Source organism: Medicago sativa, chromosome 5 (assembly GCF_051527215.1).
Source record: "Medicago sativa cultivar Bolivia chromosome 5, Bolivia_mono, whole genome shotgun sequence".
NCBI classification, from domain to species: Eukaryota; Viridiplantae; Streptophyta; class Magnoliopsida; order Fabales; family Fabaceae; genus Medicago; species Medicago sativa.
In genome coordinates this window covers 27,796,417-27,812,396 of record NC_140753.1, presented here as the reverse complement: position 1 = coordinate 27,812,396, position 15,980 = coordinate 27,796,417, and the positions used below count along the sequence as shown (strand labels likewise).

The following is a 15,980-nucleotide window of genomic DNA, read 5'->3' as shown; positions in this document are numbered from 1 at the left end:
CAATTGATATGAAATCAAAGTCTATTTAACATGATAAATATCCAAGCTCATTCTCATATTGTGATCTAGTTTCGATACCACGTTAAATGAATTTGAATTTTACTCTTATAGGCTAGTTATGAGAAATTGAACTGATGACCCATATTAGACGTGAAAATGCACGCCATCATTTGAGTTAACTTTTGAAAATAGAATAGATGTCATAAACTATAAATGTTCATACCCCTACCAATTAAATGAAGATACAAATTTTTCAGTTTCTCTAAGAGCATCAAACACACTGACCCACCTCAGTGATCCCAATTTCCAAACATAACCCATTAATTCCAAGTTAAGTGAACAAATAGGTAAACTGCCTAATGGGAATCAATCAGTATTAGTAACGGTCCATTTCAATCCTCAAAACGTGTCAAACACAACAAAACTGTTTATGCTACAACAAAACCAAGTCATACAAATCAAAATCTTCTTCATTTGTTTTGTCTTCATCAAAAACAATCACACGTTACTTTCTTTCTTTGTCCATGTGTGCAAAATCTTCTCCTACAATCTCGGTTTTTTTTTGGTCCAAATACAAATTATGCTTCAAAGATCTTATTCCACAAGTTGGAAAAAGGAGTCCACTTTTCCACTATGAATGGTTGATTTGATATTGAAAATTTTATTTTATTTTATGACCCATTTCTTCTCCATACTGTAACTTGGTTATGGAAATTTTATGGGCATAAAAAAATAATCTTTTTTCAAAAGTTTGGTTGGATTTGATTATGGGTAACAAGACCATTTTTCATGCTTAAGAAAACTCTACATTGGTTTCATCAATATATATTGTTTTGTGAAGGATTTTGTTCACTAAAACATGTCTTTGAATTTTGTTTCTGTGAGGGTTTTCATCAGCAATTATGTGTTCTATTCATTTGGATTCGTACTCAGATTCTTCTTGAGGTTTGGTTAATTTTCTTTTGCTTTTTGAGGTTGTTTTGTTTATTATATATAAAGTGCATGGAAAATTATTGATGTTTTGTTTATTTTGTTTCAGGTTTCTTAAATTAGGAGATGCTAAAAAAGATCTCATTAATTCACCATCACATTCACTTGGTGATGGAAATTTTCATGATTTCAAGGTTGATAGTTTTGCAGAAGAGTTGTCTAATTTCCTTTTTTGGAGTGATGATTTTCATCAAAGAGAAACAGAGTGCTCTGTTTTCAAGGATTCTTTTCATGAAGAAAAAACAGAGTTCTCTGTTTTGAAGGAAATTCACAATGATTTTCATGAAGATAGTGTGAAAACAGAGATATATGTGGAGAGTATTTTATCAAAGGTGGTTGAGTGTGAAATTCATGAAGAGGGTATTGATAAAGAAAAAGAAGATCAATCTGTTGAAGAAGATGGTGGTAAGGAAAATGAAGGAGTAAGTGAAAGGATTGTTTCCATGGAGAATGATCCAAATGATCATGAAATTGAAACAAATAGTTTTGTTTGCTTGGAAAATGGTTCAAATGGTCATGATAATATGAAGATGGAAGAGAAAGAAAATAACTCTAGTGTTCATGAAGATGGAGGAAAATTTGAAGGAATTGAAACAGAGTACTCTGTTTTCAATGAGAATGTAAATGAAGATGGTATGAAAAAAGATGAAAAGGAAATAGAAGGCTCTGAATTTAAGGATGGTGAGTCTAAGCTTCATGAAGATGGAGATGAAACAGAGTACTCTGTTTTCATGGAGAATGTCTCTGGTGTTATTGAAGATGGTACCAAAATAGATGAAAAGGATATAAAGGAATCTTCATTCAAGGATGATGAGGATAATCTTCATGAGATTAGCAAGAAAATAGGTGGAATTGAAACAAAGATCACAGTTTTCGGTAACGACGATGATAATAAAAGAGAAGAAGAAACAGAGCAAGAAACAGGGGACTCTGTTTTTGTGGAGAGTGACACTATAAAAACAACCACTAGTAGGTATGAATACTTCTCAGAAAAAGATATAAGTTGCTTTCTGGAAGAACCAACAACATTGCGATTCAGTTTTCGAGAATATTACACGAGTCCTGATGTTTCAACCGTTTCCCAAAATGCATACAAAGAGTTTTCAAAGCTTGATTCAGAGAAAGACATTGTAACTGAAGAACAAGAAGAAAAAGAGGAGTCTATTCATTCAACCGATGTTCCACATCGCTTTGAGAGCGAGGTGTTTGGTGAAACTGATTCATCTGATGAAGATTATTTCATTTTCAATGAAAACTCAGTGACATCTGATTCTGAGTCAGAATCATCTAGTTCAAGTGGTCTAATCTGGAGCAACAGCAACAAAATTGATGATTCATTTTCCTATGAGTTTCTTGGTAGCAAAAATGGTAGCGAAATTCTAAAGTTGATGATGAGAGATGAAGGAATAGAAGATTTGGATGAAAACCAATTTTCATTTGATGATAAAGTTTCAAAATTTGGAGTTGATGAGGTTTATTCTGAAAATGAGTATATAGAAATGGAACCTCATATGAAGGGTTTGAAAACCTTTGAAGAACATGGTTTTGAAGTGAAAGATGAAAAAGAAGGTATGAAGAAAAGTGAAGAGGAATTGAATGGATCAGAATCTGATGAAGATGATTTTGAATGGGAGCATGAAGAAATAGTGGAACAATTGAAGCTAGAATTGAAGAATTCAAGACAAGGAGGACTTGCCACAATCATAGAAGAAGTTGAAGATGAAGAAGAAGAAGAACAAGAACAAGAAGAAAAAGAATCACCAAAAGTGGTTGAAGAATTAAAACCATTGAAGATTGAAGTGAAGCTAGAATTCAATGATCAAATGGATCAAATTGAGAAAGTTTACAAGAGCTATGCAGAGAAAATGAGGAAACTTGATATCTTGAATTATCAAACCATGCATGCATTAGGTGAGAACTAAATCATCTTCATTTCTTAGTTAAATTTTTGCAATTTTAAACATTTGAAATTTATGCAATATCATTCTTTTAGATAAAATTTTCAGCTTTGTTGTTTAAAAGATCAAAACATGAAGTCTTGGATCATATATGCTTAATCACACAAGTTCTATTTTTTCACACTTCCAAATATTGTAGATTGAAGTCATTTATGCTTTAATTTCATAATCTTTTTCTGATTTTTTCTCTTGATGATATTTTTTTGTCACACTCATTCAAATTGAATGATTTAAAAATTAAAAAAAATGCTTAGATGCAATTTTAGTATGGTGGGCCATTATTCATCTCGCACCCAACATATTTTACTAATTATGTGTCCATAAAGATATCTTGTTTATTTTTCAAAAGTTAACCTAGAGATAGTGACAAATCTACATCATGAATTTAAAAATTCACTTCTGTAGCAATCTTTTTCCTATTCTTCATAGGTCTACTTTATATACTAAAGGCATCAAAATCAGTGACTAAGATTTGTTCTATCTTTTTTTTTTTTCTCTTCTAATATTCAAAGCATATAATAAAGTTAAGTAGGAATCTTTTTTAAGCAAAGTAAACTTATTTATTTAGCACTAAAAAATTAATGATCATGTTTTCCATTTGATTATTATGACTAATTCATTCCACTTTACTCTTGATTTGTAGGTCTTCTTCAACTAAAAGACCCTCTTAAATTAATTTCAATACCAAAATCCACCATCTCAAATGGAATAATCTCTCAAAATTTGTGGCCAAGAAAATCAACAAAGATCACATCTGACCCATTTTTAAAACTTGTTCATCAACTTCATATAGATTTGGAATTGGTATATGTTGGACAAATTTGCCTCTCATGGGAAATCCTATGTTGGCTACACATGAAAGCTATTGAGTTACAACAATATGACTCACAAAAGTCTCATAGGTATAACCATGTTGCTGGTGAGTTTCAACTTTTTCAAGTATTGATGCAAAGGTTCATAGAGAATGAGCCATTTCAAGGTGGACCAAGGATTCAGAATTATGTAAAGAATCGTTGTGTGATTAGGAACCTGCTTCATGTTCCAGCTATTAAAGGTGACATATTTCTTTGCTTTAATATATTTTTACTTTAGTTCCTAAAATATCTTATCAAATTTTATTTCAACATATATATTCTCATCAATTTAGTCTTCAATATGATAATTTATAAGAGTAATTATGGATGAAAATTTTCCCAAAAATCACCAAACTCGTAACTAAACACCGATAATGTTGAGAAACATGGTAGGGTCCAATATAGAGAAAAATCATTTGAGAAAAAGTGATTGTTTGAATTTGATAGAATGAGAAAAGTTGATTACAATGAGCATAAGACGCACTTTATATACGGAATCTTATATCAATTATGAAAAAGCTAAATGACGTGTATATTAGGGTGGTGGTCCATATTCTCAATGTGTTAAGGATTGAGATGAAGATTTGGTGACTACTATGTATGTCTTTTAGTGGTCGTGATCGTTAGTCCATTGTTGCTCTTAGGCTCCCCATACATTATACAGTGATCATAACTAAGATAACTAATATGACTTACAACTAATATTAACCAACTTGAAAGTGTTTATAACCTACGCGTAAAGCCTTTTTTTACATACTAAATTTAATAGGAGAATATTTTATAGGAATTAAAAACATATTTAATTCTATAATTTTATACATTGCAAACCTTGAATAGAGATGCTGATTTTTTTTTTTTTGTGTGTGTATGAATGTGATTCTTAGATGATAGTAAAGGGGGTGAGGAGGATCCAATTGCAAGTGGAAGGTTGCAAGATATCATCAAAGAATCAATGCGTGTGTTTTGGGAATTTGTTCGAACAGATAAAGAAAATGGGAATGTGAATGTGATTTCTAAGCAAATTGGAAGTGATCTCAAAGACCCTGCAATTGCAAACCTTCTAGTGGACATTCGAATACAACTACAAAAGGTGTGCTTTTACTTAGACCATCACTTTTTATGTTTACACTTGCATGTCTTAATTGTGTTTTTTTTTTTTTTGGTTACTCATGTTTTAATTGTGTTTGTTTGCATGAGATTGAGCTTCTACAAATTTAGTTTTAAATTATTTTGATTTTACAAATTGATTTTAGTGGCCTGGGTTAGAATTGAATTGATTCTAAGGTCACGAGTTTAAGTGGAAAACATGACCTTAAAATGTGTTTAATGGAAAACATTCTTAATTTTATAAGTCAGTTTTGTAGGACTGAGTTAGATTCTGAAAAATTTAATTTAATATGAAAGTTTTCTACCTTGCAACTCCACCACGTTGCAAGAGTTCTCTAAAAGTTATATTATTTTGAATCCATTTGTTATAAATATTTGAGAGAAAAATCACTTTTATAACTAAACAGATTATGTTTAGCGGTTCTAATGATTTTTCTGAATCTTAAAAAAATGGTTTTTCTACTTGAAATGAGAAACTTTTTTTAGAAACTTATTTTCTTGGTAAAAAATCTAATTTTTTTTTATAATATTTAAAATATTTTATCTAATAATCATATTTATTTTAATCTTAAACAAATAGAACTTTGAAGTCTAGTAAAAAAACCCTCTTAAAGAGCAAAAAAATTGAGAACAACCAAACCATGTTTTCATGCATGAAACCTGATTTTTAAGGGTGAAAACAGTTTTCTAAACAAGCTATAAATTTATTGCATACAATTTATAATCTTGTGCTACATGTTACAGAAGGATAAAAAGCTGAAGGACATAGTAAGAACTGGAAATTGCATAAGAAGTTCCAAAAGCACCATGAGGACCAACTTGATCATGAGCAATTGGTTGCTCAAGTTGGATTGCGATTGATTTCAAGGGTGGTAAACATGTCACAATTGAGAAAAGAACAAGTACTATGGTGTAGTGAAAAGTTGAACCGAATCAAATTTTTAAGCAGGAAGATTGTCCATGTGGAACCTTCTTTTTTGCTTTTTCCATATTGATTCAACCAATTTAGAGATATACTTTTTTTTTCACATAAAATGATATACTAGCTTAGGCAAAATTTGAAGAATCGTCACAAAATTCTCAGCTTTTGTAAATAGATATAGAACTATTGAAGCTCCTTGCTCATACATCATAGTTATCTAATAAATGGCAAGAGAAATTAAAAGGTAGTGCAATGTTCTTGTGTGGCATACAAGTTTGGCTGGTTCAATAAATTTATGAATTATATACTAACTTCTTTATTTTATTCCATTCCATGAAGTTGATACATTCAGGAATGGGGTTAGAAATTTTAGATAGTATAATTTTAGATAGGAATGGAGCTAGGAATGTAGGCAACCCACATGTATTCATATAATTTGTAGAAGTAAAGTATTTTTTTTAGAGGCAGAAGTAAAGTATAATTAATATTTCATTTTTAAAATTTGCCAAAAAAAAAACATTTCATTTTTAAAACATAAATACACATCATAACCGTTCTTTACAATTTTTTATATTCTAAAAATATTGAATGGTTTTCTCGTTTTTAGTATCAATAAAAATATCACTTTCAATATAAGTAACTAAACAATCATTTAATTATTCATCTCTCACAATTTCATATCCAATTCTTGATAATACTCATAAGAGAGAAATCTCTTTCAACTCTTGTAGCTCGCCATCGATGGTGCTTGTGACATTTAATGAAAAAGGTTTTGGAAAAGTTGGGCAGACTCTATGATTATGAGTCTATCAAATTACTTTTGCATGCTGTTATGTATGATTCGTCGAGCATATTTGATTTCATGAAGTGAAAAAAAATGATTGAATTTTATGAACTGCATGATAATGAATGGTTGAAAGGGCTATTTAATCTGTGATGCCGATGGGTTCATGTGTATGTTAGAGACATATTTTGGGCTGGAATGTCAACTATACAACAAAGCAAAAGTATGAATTCATTCTTTGATGGGTATGTGATGACATGTCATCTTACGTTATTCTTAGCATGTTTTTCAGTCATTTTCAGTTAGTTTTTCATCCATAATAGAGGAGTATAAGAGAATTGCTTATGATTTCGGGACATTTGTAATGATTTCTATATTTGAGTCATGTAAAATTCTAATTTTCCCAAAACATAGCAATTCTAGGGTGTTTTGATGGAATCCACGAAGAAATCATGCAAATCTGCAAAGCAAGACATTTGAAGACTTGTGAAGGCTTTGGGAAGATAATAATGAAGATTCAAGAGGCCTTAGAAGATATTATAGAGGGGAGGGGGGGGGGAATTTTGTTCCCAAGTCCCATGACATCTTGTATGGAAGCAAACACCCAAAAAGACGAAGAAACATGCATTTACGTGCAGGAAAATACATTAGAGGGCCCGAAGCATGGTCCATGCACCCCAAGTGTGGGCTAGGTGCCCCAAGTGTGGAAAAATTAACACTTGGGCGCCCCAAATGTGGCAAAAATACACTTGGGCGCCCAACCATGCGCCCCAAGTGTTGGAAATACGGGCTAGAACTGCTTTTTGCTACTTTTAAGTGGGAAAAGCCCGATTTTTAAGCCCAATTTTAGGTGGAAACTCTCCATGTAAATACCAGTCCTCTCATTCATAATTTCTCATTCACTAGGAGCTCAAATGGAGGAGTCTCTTTCCTCACTCTAAATCTCTAGGGTGTGATTTATTTGTTTTGTAATTTATCCTTAGTTACCATGAGTAACTAAATCTTTTTAGGCTAGGGTTCCAAGATGAACCTCTATTTTCTTTGTTGGATATTTTAATTTAAAATCTTTATTCAATTTTTTTTTTCCGAATCCTATTTAATTTTACTATCGTGCGTAAGATTTGTCTCCTCTGAAGTGAACCACCCTGAGATAACGGTACTTCGGAAGGTGACATACCTAATATTAGTGCATACCTGCCCGAATTTAGGAAGTAACTAAGATAACGAGTACGGTAATTAGCGAAACACAATGGCTTCATGACTTAATTCAGCCTAATAACTTCATTCTTCTTTCATCCTTGGTAAGGTAGACGAGATATGGCTGCCCGTTTGTAGAACTACCGAGAGGAAGAGTGTGTTAATGTCTTTCTAAGATTTAATCGACGATGATACCTTTAGGACATTGATAATTTAGGAGCTCTATTATCTATCATTATTTCAAATACCTCTGAGAAAGTAAGAACCCACATGTACCTATACGCGCGTAAGTGTATCTTCCTACATGACTGATAACCCTAAACACTAAAACACATAGAAACTCCGGTGGAAGGTTGGAACTGACAGCTGGAGGGCGATGAACCCAAACCTCTAAGAGAGTAAGACCCCACACGTACGTACCCGTGTGACCAGCAGGTGCAACTTGACACCTGGTAGGTAGTAAAACCCCATGAACTCATCACCTGGATAGAAAACACTAAAAATTAAATAAGGTTTAACTGTTAATTAATCCCAACAAATGAATAGAGGGGATTCGAAGAATCCTAACCGCCGCAACATTATGCAATCTAAAACCAGGTTAGTTCTAAACTCTTGCTCTGCTGCAAACAAACTAAATTGCAACCTCCCCATCTTTTATTTATTTGTTTTTATTTATTTTCTTGTTCCCAAATAAGCAGCGCGAATTGCCTTGTTGGAACGACATCCCCTGTGGATGCAAAACTCTACTTACACTTTATTACTTGGTAAACGATTTAGCACACTTACCTAAATCCGAACATCAATATGTGAGCTCAAAGACAACATTGAAGCAATTTGTTGAACAATATGACAATGCGTTGAAAGATAAAACTAAAAAGGAAAACATGGATGATTTTGTTTCATTTGATACAACAATTGCTTGTATCAGTCTTTTTGGCTTTGAGTCTCAATTCCAAAATGTATTTACCAAAGCAAAATTCAAAGAATTTCAAATCAAAATTGCTTCTATGATGTATTGTAATGCTTTCTTAGATGGAACAGAGAATTTGAAATCAGCATTTTATGTTATAGAAAGTAAAAAAGTATATGAAAGATTTAAAGACACGAGGTTCAAGGTATTCTTCAATGGCAAAGACTTCGTAATACAACGTGCTTCCTGCTTATTTGAGCTTAAAGGCATTTTATGCAGACACATCCTTTGTATTTTTCATCTCATAGTGACACGGTTCGTAATTCGCTTCGGTATGTGGTACGGGTTCAGGTACGTGGTTGGTCACTCTCAAAGAATTCAGTACGTTGGGGGTATACATAGTCGGTACGCTATGGGTTTGTGGTAAGCTTAGATATAACATCAATATGCTATGTTTGATTACTTATACCTCTGCTTGCACGTACACCTCAGAGCCAAGATTGACCATAGTTCTCATACTGGTTACACTACTCTTCTCTAGGTTATCAATGTTTCTATGCAAATCAGCACTAAGTGAATAGGTCAAGTGTATTCAGGCAAAATAGTAGTACTTCGTTAAATGCATCATCAAATTTGTACCAACTCAATTTGTGCTAGTCTTTAAACTCAACCTACAAGTATAGTTTACATGTGCTATTGTGGATTAGACTATTATTGAAAAATCTATTCAATTAAAAAAATTAGAATACAAACCTCGAAACATGTGGTTAAAAATATTATAAATAGAAGTCCCACATTGGGCACTTACTACTCATTGATGGGAAAAGGAGGTTTACATCTCTCTCTTTTATCATCTTCAAGCCACGCCTTGCAATATGTAAAAGTGACGCAAGCGGAAGTCACTTTTATTACTGTTAAAGTGTTGTACGCTTCCCAAAGCCAGTTAATTAGTTTAATTTTTTAATTTTATTAAATAAAATTTAATTTTTATGTGTGTTACTTTGGTACCTAACAATTATCGGATTATGAGCAAATTTTGGGCGAATTGGGTCGTAAAAGTATGGCAAACCGGTTTGCGGTTTTCTAGGCCAGGCAACAAATTATGTAATTGTGCTTCAACTCATAGGTAAAACAGAGTCAGTTCCGTCCTGTAATATATTATCAAGGTGGAGGAAGGATATTAAGAGGAGACAAATACTTATTAAATGTGGGTTTGATTATTTAGCCGAAAACGTGGGTTGTGATGCCTTTTACAAAGTCGTTTATGTGGGGATACATATTGAACATGATTTATTGAAAGTAATGAATCAGATCGACGAATTGAAAATTGAATTAACCTTTAACGAAAGTTCTTCTGTCATTATAGTAGAAGAATATTTAGTTCAAAAGTACATGACTAAAATTCTTGATCCTACAACAATTCGGAGTAAACGACATCCTCCCTCAAAAAGGAAGGCTTCTAAAGTTGATCAAATTGTGCAAAAGAAGCTTGCAGGAAAGAAAACTGAAAATAGAAAGAAAAGGAGTAACAATTATTTTAGTCAAGAAGTGGTGACCTTGAAAATTTTCAAGTTTATTTTCTCTAGTTAAATGTAATAACATATATGTGTAACTTTATATTTTTTGTGGCAAGATTTGTGTCTATCTAGAGTTCACGAAACTGGAAAAGATAAGTTTTCTACATCTTAGGTCATTGATGGGATTGACACGCAAGTGAGAATTCAAGCAAAGTTAGCTCCATTCAATCCAAATCAAAATTGTTTTGTTGAAGTAAATCTTGTCCACATAAATTCAAGCACTCTTCACTTTTATTTGAACATTTATATTCATATTATGAAAGTATTTGATTAAATATATTTGTTTAACAGGTTCCACATTATTCTCAATGCATAAACCATAATATTACATGTTCAGAACGTTTAAAGGTATTGGTTCCTTTTTTTCTTAGTACTATAGTCAACTTTTAATATAAATCACCAATTCTTACATTTATGTGTTTTTTTTATAGGTACAACACCATATGAATGATAAACCATCTTAATGAAGATATGAATGAACCAATACTTTGGGATATGAGAGTTGAAGATGATTGTCGTAGACTTTCAGAAACTATTTAAATTTATTGTGTTAAGTGATTATGACACTACAATTTACATATTAGTAGTAAGGATGACAATTAGAATCTGCACCTTGTACTGTTATTGAATGTTGTAGTAACTATTTAGCTTTATTTTATGTTAGAATTATAATATTTTGATTTGGATGATTTTTAGCTTCAGTCCCACTGTTGTTCTCTGCGCATTTTAGTGGTTTCTATTTATGTTTCATCAAGTCAAAATGTTGTTACAATATGATGAGGTTTGATTGTCTGATCTGCTAGCTACCTAGAGTGGTGTTATGCATGTTGTTGTGTCAGGTTTTTGGTATGTGGTTGTTTGTCTTGTTCTTCATGTGTTGGTTCCCAGACAAAGTTTGGTAGGTATGTCATCAAATCCGTTTTGATCGAGTAGACAATGGTTGACAATTAACATTTGGTTTCGAAAATGGTTTTCTTTATGTTGGTGGTGATCAAATTTGTAATTTTTATTTAGCAAGTTTTTTTCTAATCAACTTAGTTCTTGTTTTATGTATTTTTTATGGAAAATGCTTGTTGCCACGAGGCCAACCAAGCACGAGTAACGACGAATATATTTTAGTCGTTGGATAAAACATAATAGCAACACTTTTGTTTCTATTTTCCCATGAATATTGTTTAAACGGTTGTGATGTGTGTCGTGGGCATATAATTCGTTCCATATAACACTTTTCATGTTTTTATATATTTTAGCAGTGCACAAACACGCATTTACATCGATAGGCCTTTACATTAACGAAAAGAAGTACATAAAATATGCCTTCACATTAACAACTTGTGTGTGACTCCAAATCCTTTATATGGAGTTTTTATACAAATATGCCTTTAGAAAAGCAATGCACAAACAAGCCACGAAGTCTTAGCGACATACATTCTCATGTACAAAGCTAGCCATAGCAGAATTTTAAACCCCTTCTAGCCTTGATTACAGTTACACCTGCATGTTTCTCAACATCAAAACCACATCATCCACATGCCTTCCATTTTTTATCCATATATGACCAGTTTGTTTGCATTGGAATTCACATTTCTAAGTACATGAGCAATAGGAGTGGACATCGGTTGATTTCGGTCAGAAATCAATTCATTATGACTAGGCCAATATTTCGGGTAAAATTTTGACGGCCAAAAATCGCATTGTTGTGCTAGATGAAAAAGGGGAACTTTCTTCTTTACGGGAGGAGAAAGTGGAAGAATTACATGGTCTCTCTTCCGAGTTGCATTCTTTATCTCGGATGCATTCTAGTATTTGTTGGCAGCAATCTCGTTTTAATTGGCTTCAGGAAGGGGATGCTAACTCAAATTTTTTTCATAGTACCATGTCGAGTAGACGGCGTGTTAACAATATTTCTATGCTTGATGTGGGTGGTATTGCGGTGGAAAGTGTGGACTTAAATTTTCGGCAGTTATCATATAGGGAGGGGGCGGCTCTCATAAGACATTTTACCTTGGAGGAACTGAAAAACACAGTATGGGATTGGATAGCTACAAGTGTCCCGGTCCGGATGGTGTAAATTTTGGTTTCATGAAGGACTTCTGGGTTGATATGAAGGATGATCTAATGCGGTTTGTCTTTGATTTCCACCGTAACGGGAAGCTTCTGAAAGGTATAAATAACCCTTTTATCACACTTATCCATAAGAAAGATTGTCCGCAATGGTTGAATGATTATCATACCATTTCTTTGGTGGGAAGATTGTATAAGGTGCTGGTTAAACTGTTAGCCAATCGCTTGAAGGATGTTATTGGTAGTGTTATATCAGATGCACAGTCTGCTTTTGTGAAAGGAAGACAAATTCTTGATGGTATTCTAGTGGCCAACAAGGTGGTAGATGAAGCTAAGAAATTAAATAGAGATCTTTTACTCTTTATGGTTGATTTTGAGAAGGCCTACAATTAGGTGGATTAGATTTATTTGGATGATGTGTTATGTAAAATGTCTTTTCCGGTTCTTTGGAGAAAGTGGATGAAAGAATGTATAACGACAGAAACAACGGCTGTTCTTGTTAATGGTTCCCATACGGAAGAGTTCTCTTTGGCGCGGGGGTTACGTCAAGGGGACCCCCTATCACCTTTTTTGTTCTTGGTGGCGGCGGAAGGGTTTCATGTTATGATGGCTTCTTTGGTATCCAATAATATTTTCATAGGATATAAGGTGGGGCGTGATAGATCTTTGGATGTTTCTCACCTTCAGTTTGCAGATAACACTTTAATTGTGGAAAATAAAAGTCGGGCCAATGTCAGAGTTATGTGTGCGGTTCTGTTTTTATTTGAAGTTATGTGAGTTGGTGGGTGTCAATGTCAGTCGGTCTTGGTTACTTGAAGCGATGACTGTTTTAAATTGTAAAGTGTCATCATTGCCTATATTGTATCTTAGTCTCCCTGTGTGTGTATGTGGGCGTGGGTTGGGGGGGGATTCATGTCGCTTGAATTTTTGGGACCATGTTGTGAATCATATCAAATCTCGTCTGTCTGGTTGGAAGAGTAAATATTTATCGTTTGGTGGTCGCCTTGTTCTCCTAAAGTCTGTCCTGATCTCGCTTGAATTTTTGGGACCATGTTGTGAATCATATCAAATCTCGCATGTCTGGTTGGAAGAGTAAATATTTATCGTTTGGTGGTCGCCTTGTTCTCCTATTTCTGTCCTGATCTCGCTCCCTGTTTATGCTCTTTCCTTCTTCAAAGCTCCCTCATGTATCATCTCCTCTATCGATTCTCTTTTAATTCGTTTTTTTTTTGTGGGAGTGAGGATAATAAAATTTTTTCGTGGATTGATTGGGATACTGTTTGTTGGGATAATGGGGTTGGAGGTTTGAGGGTAAGGAGACGTAAGGAATTTAATTTAGCGTTGTTAGGGAAGTGGTGTTGGAGGTAGGTGACAGACATAAAGGGTTTGTGGTTTAGATTATTGGTTGTGAGATACGACCTGTAGGGTGGGCGCTTGCAAGCAGGAGGCCGTGTGTAACAGCCCGATTTTCGCTAGTTTTATTTTATTATTTATTTATGTGTGATATATGTGCTCTTATGTGATTATTTGCCTTTGTGTGTATTTTTGGTTGGGATTTGTAGAATTCGGAGTAGAAGGGTATTTTAGTCATTTTGGACTTAGGGGCATTTTGGTCATTTTGAGAGCAGGGGTAATTTTGTAATTTTGGATGAGGATTATTTTTAGTGCTTAGTAAGAGTATTATTTTACCAAGTTACTAGAGAAGGGGTAGTAATTATTTTAATTACCATTAAGTGACCGTTAGTGTTATAAATTACCATTAAGTGAGTAGTGACATTTTGGGTGTTAGAATAGAAATGGGTTAGGCGCATTAAGGTTTGAGAGATAAGCCCAATTGAGTAGAGTATGTATATAAACTCTAGTTGTTGGTAAAACTAGGTTTTACAAACATTATTCATTTCATTTCATTTGGGAAGAGAAGAGATAGAGACTAGAGACAACAACAACAACAACAAGGGTTAGAAGGCAAAGAGGGGATTCAACATCTAGGAGCAAAATTGAAGCTTGGGTTAGAAAATCTTGGTGTTAGAGGTAAGAGGGTTAGATTTCAACCATAATTCACATCTTTTTCTCTTTACCCATTTTTGTGAAATTGTTGAATTGAACCTAATTGCTTTCAAATTCGTGTTCATGTTTTGATGCAATGTTTGAGTATGTAATTTGAATGTTAATTGAGTTGTTAGTGATGAAATTACATGCTTAAGTGGTGGTTATATGTATATTTTGCATTTTTGTCCAAAAATGGTGATATGAGATGTTGTTGTGATGAATTGTTGGTGAATTCATGATGTTTAGCTGCTGTTGTTGTTGATAGATGTTGTTGTTGATGATTAAAACATTGGGTAATCATAATTGGAGAGTTTGATATGACTTTGTGTTGTTTTTGAATATTTGATGAAAAATGGGTCAAATGATGATTTTTGTTAAGAGAATGTTTTGGGGCAAACTTTATATGGAATTGAGTGTCTTTTCGTGTTTAGAAATGTTTAGACAAGCTTTGGGATCAAATTTGGGCATTGAGAAGTCAAAATTGGGGTTTTGGGGTGAAAATGGCTCTTTTTCCCGAGACTGAACTGTCATAACTCGCAGCTGCGAGCAAGCTTACTCGCAACAGCGAGTAACTGCTAACTCGCAGTGGCGAGTAGCCCTACTCGCAGTGGCGAGTTGTCACAGGACAGGGTTCCTGTTTTGCACTCTCGCATCTTTTTCGCTCGTTTCAGTCGTGAACTGGTTTTTGGTGCAAACATGAAAATTGTAGATAATATTTTTATCTTTCTAAGGGCGTTGGTTTGACTTGAATACGATTTTTGATTTGCAAGTTATGGAGAAATTACTCTTGAAACGTTTTATTTAAAAATCCAGCATAACTAGTTCCAAGTTGACCCAATCCTTGTGGAATGTTTTTAATCTTTGAAAACTTGATTTTTAAGAGTGCAACAGAGGTGGTTAAACTGTGATGTAGTGAACCTACTTGTTTTTACTTAGAAATTGGGAAATTCTTTGAAAAATTATAATGGAGACGAACTTTGTGATTTTTATGAATTCATCGTATTTGGCCGATGAAATGCTTACGTAACCTCCACTGCACACACATGTGGACTGTGAGAATACAAGGCATAGGCTATTGAGCTTGTTTACTTGGTTTTGAATTAATTGTTCAATTAATTTTAAGTTATGACTTGGAGAGACGAACTTGACTAAAGATGACTTTTGATAATCAATTGATTGTGAATCCTTTATGTGGAATTGTTATATGTTATGTGAAGATGATTGGTGGTGCAATTATGTGACAACTTTATGTTGTGTGATTTTTGATGTTGTTGGTGATTGTATATGTGTTAATTGGTGATGAATTGTTGATGATTGCATATATACATGTATTGGTGATGGCGAGGTGATTATTGTTTGTGTGAACATATGCATTGTAGTTGAGTCATATGTTCATGCATTCATGACTGATGGTGGTGGATTTTATATCCAAGACTGATGGTGGTGGATTTTATATCCAAGACTGATGGTGGCGGATTTTATATCCAATTGAGGTGAGTACGATGTTTTTGTTGCATCGAAGGTGACGACCTTGAGGTGATTTGGTACCACATGCATCTAGATGAGTC

General features: G+C 33.7%; 1 long non-coding RNA gene and 1 pseudogene across 2 annotated transcripts in view; one reads left to right on the top strand and one right to left on the bottom strand.

The window, feature by feature from the left end:
• The first annotated feature begins 603 nt into the window (after positions 1 to 603).
• LOC146921498 (uncharacterized) lies at positions 604 to 6,078 on the top strand (annotated as a pseudogene). The gene is made up of 5 exons (XR_015012152.1): positions 604 to 945; positions 1,040 to 2,901; positions 3,592 to 4,002; positions 4,687 to 4,892; positions 5,654 to 6,078. The product of XR_015012152.1 is annotated as an uncharacterized LOC146921498 (transcript).
• Positions 5,652 to 15,980, bottom strand: part of LOC146921487 (uncharacterized) — a 91,521-nt gene continuing 81,192 nt past the window's right edge. The window contains exon 2 of the long non-coding RNA XR_015012154.1: positions 5,652 to 6,142. This is a non-coding gene — a long non-coding RNA (uncharacterized LOC146921487). The remainder of the gene's footprint in view (positions 6,143 to 15,980) is intronic.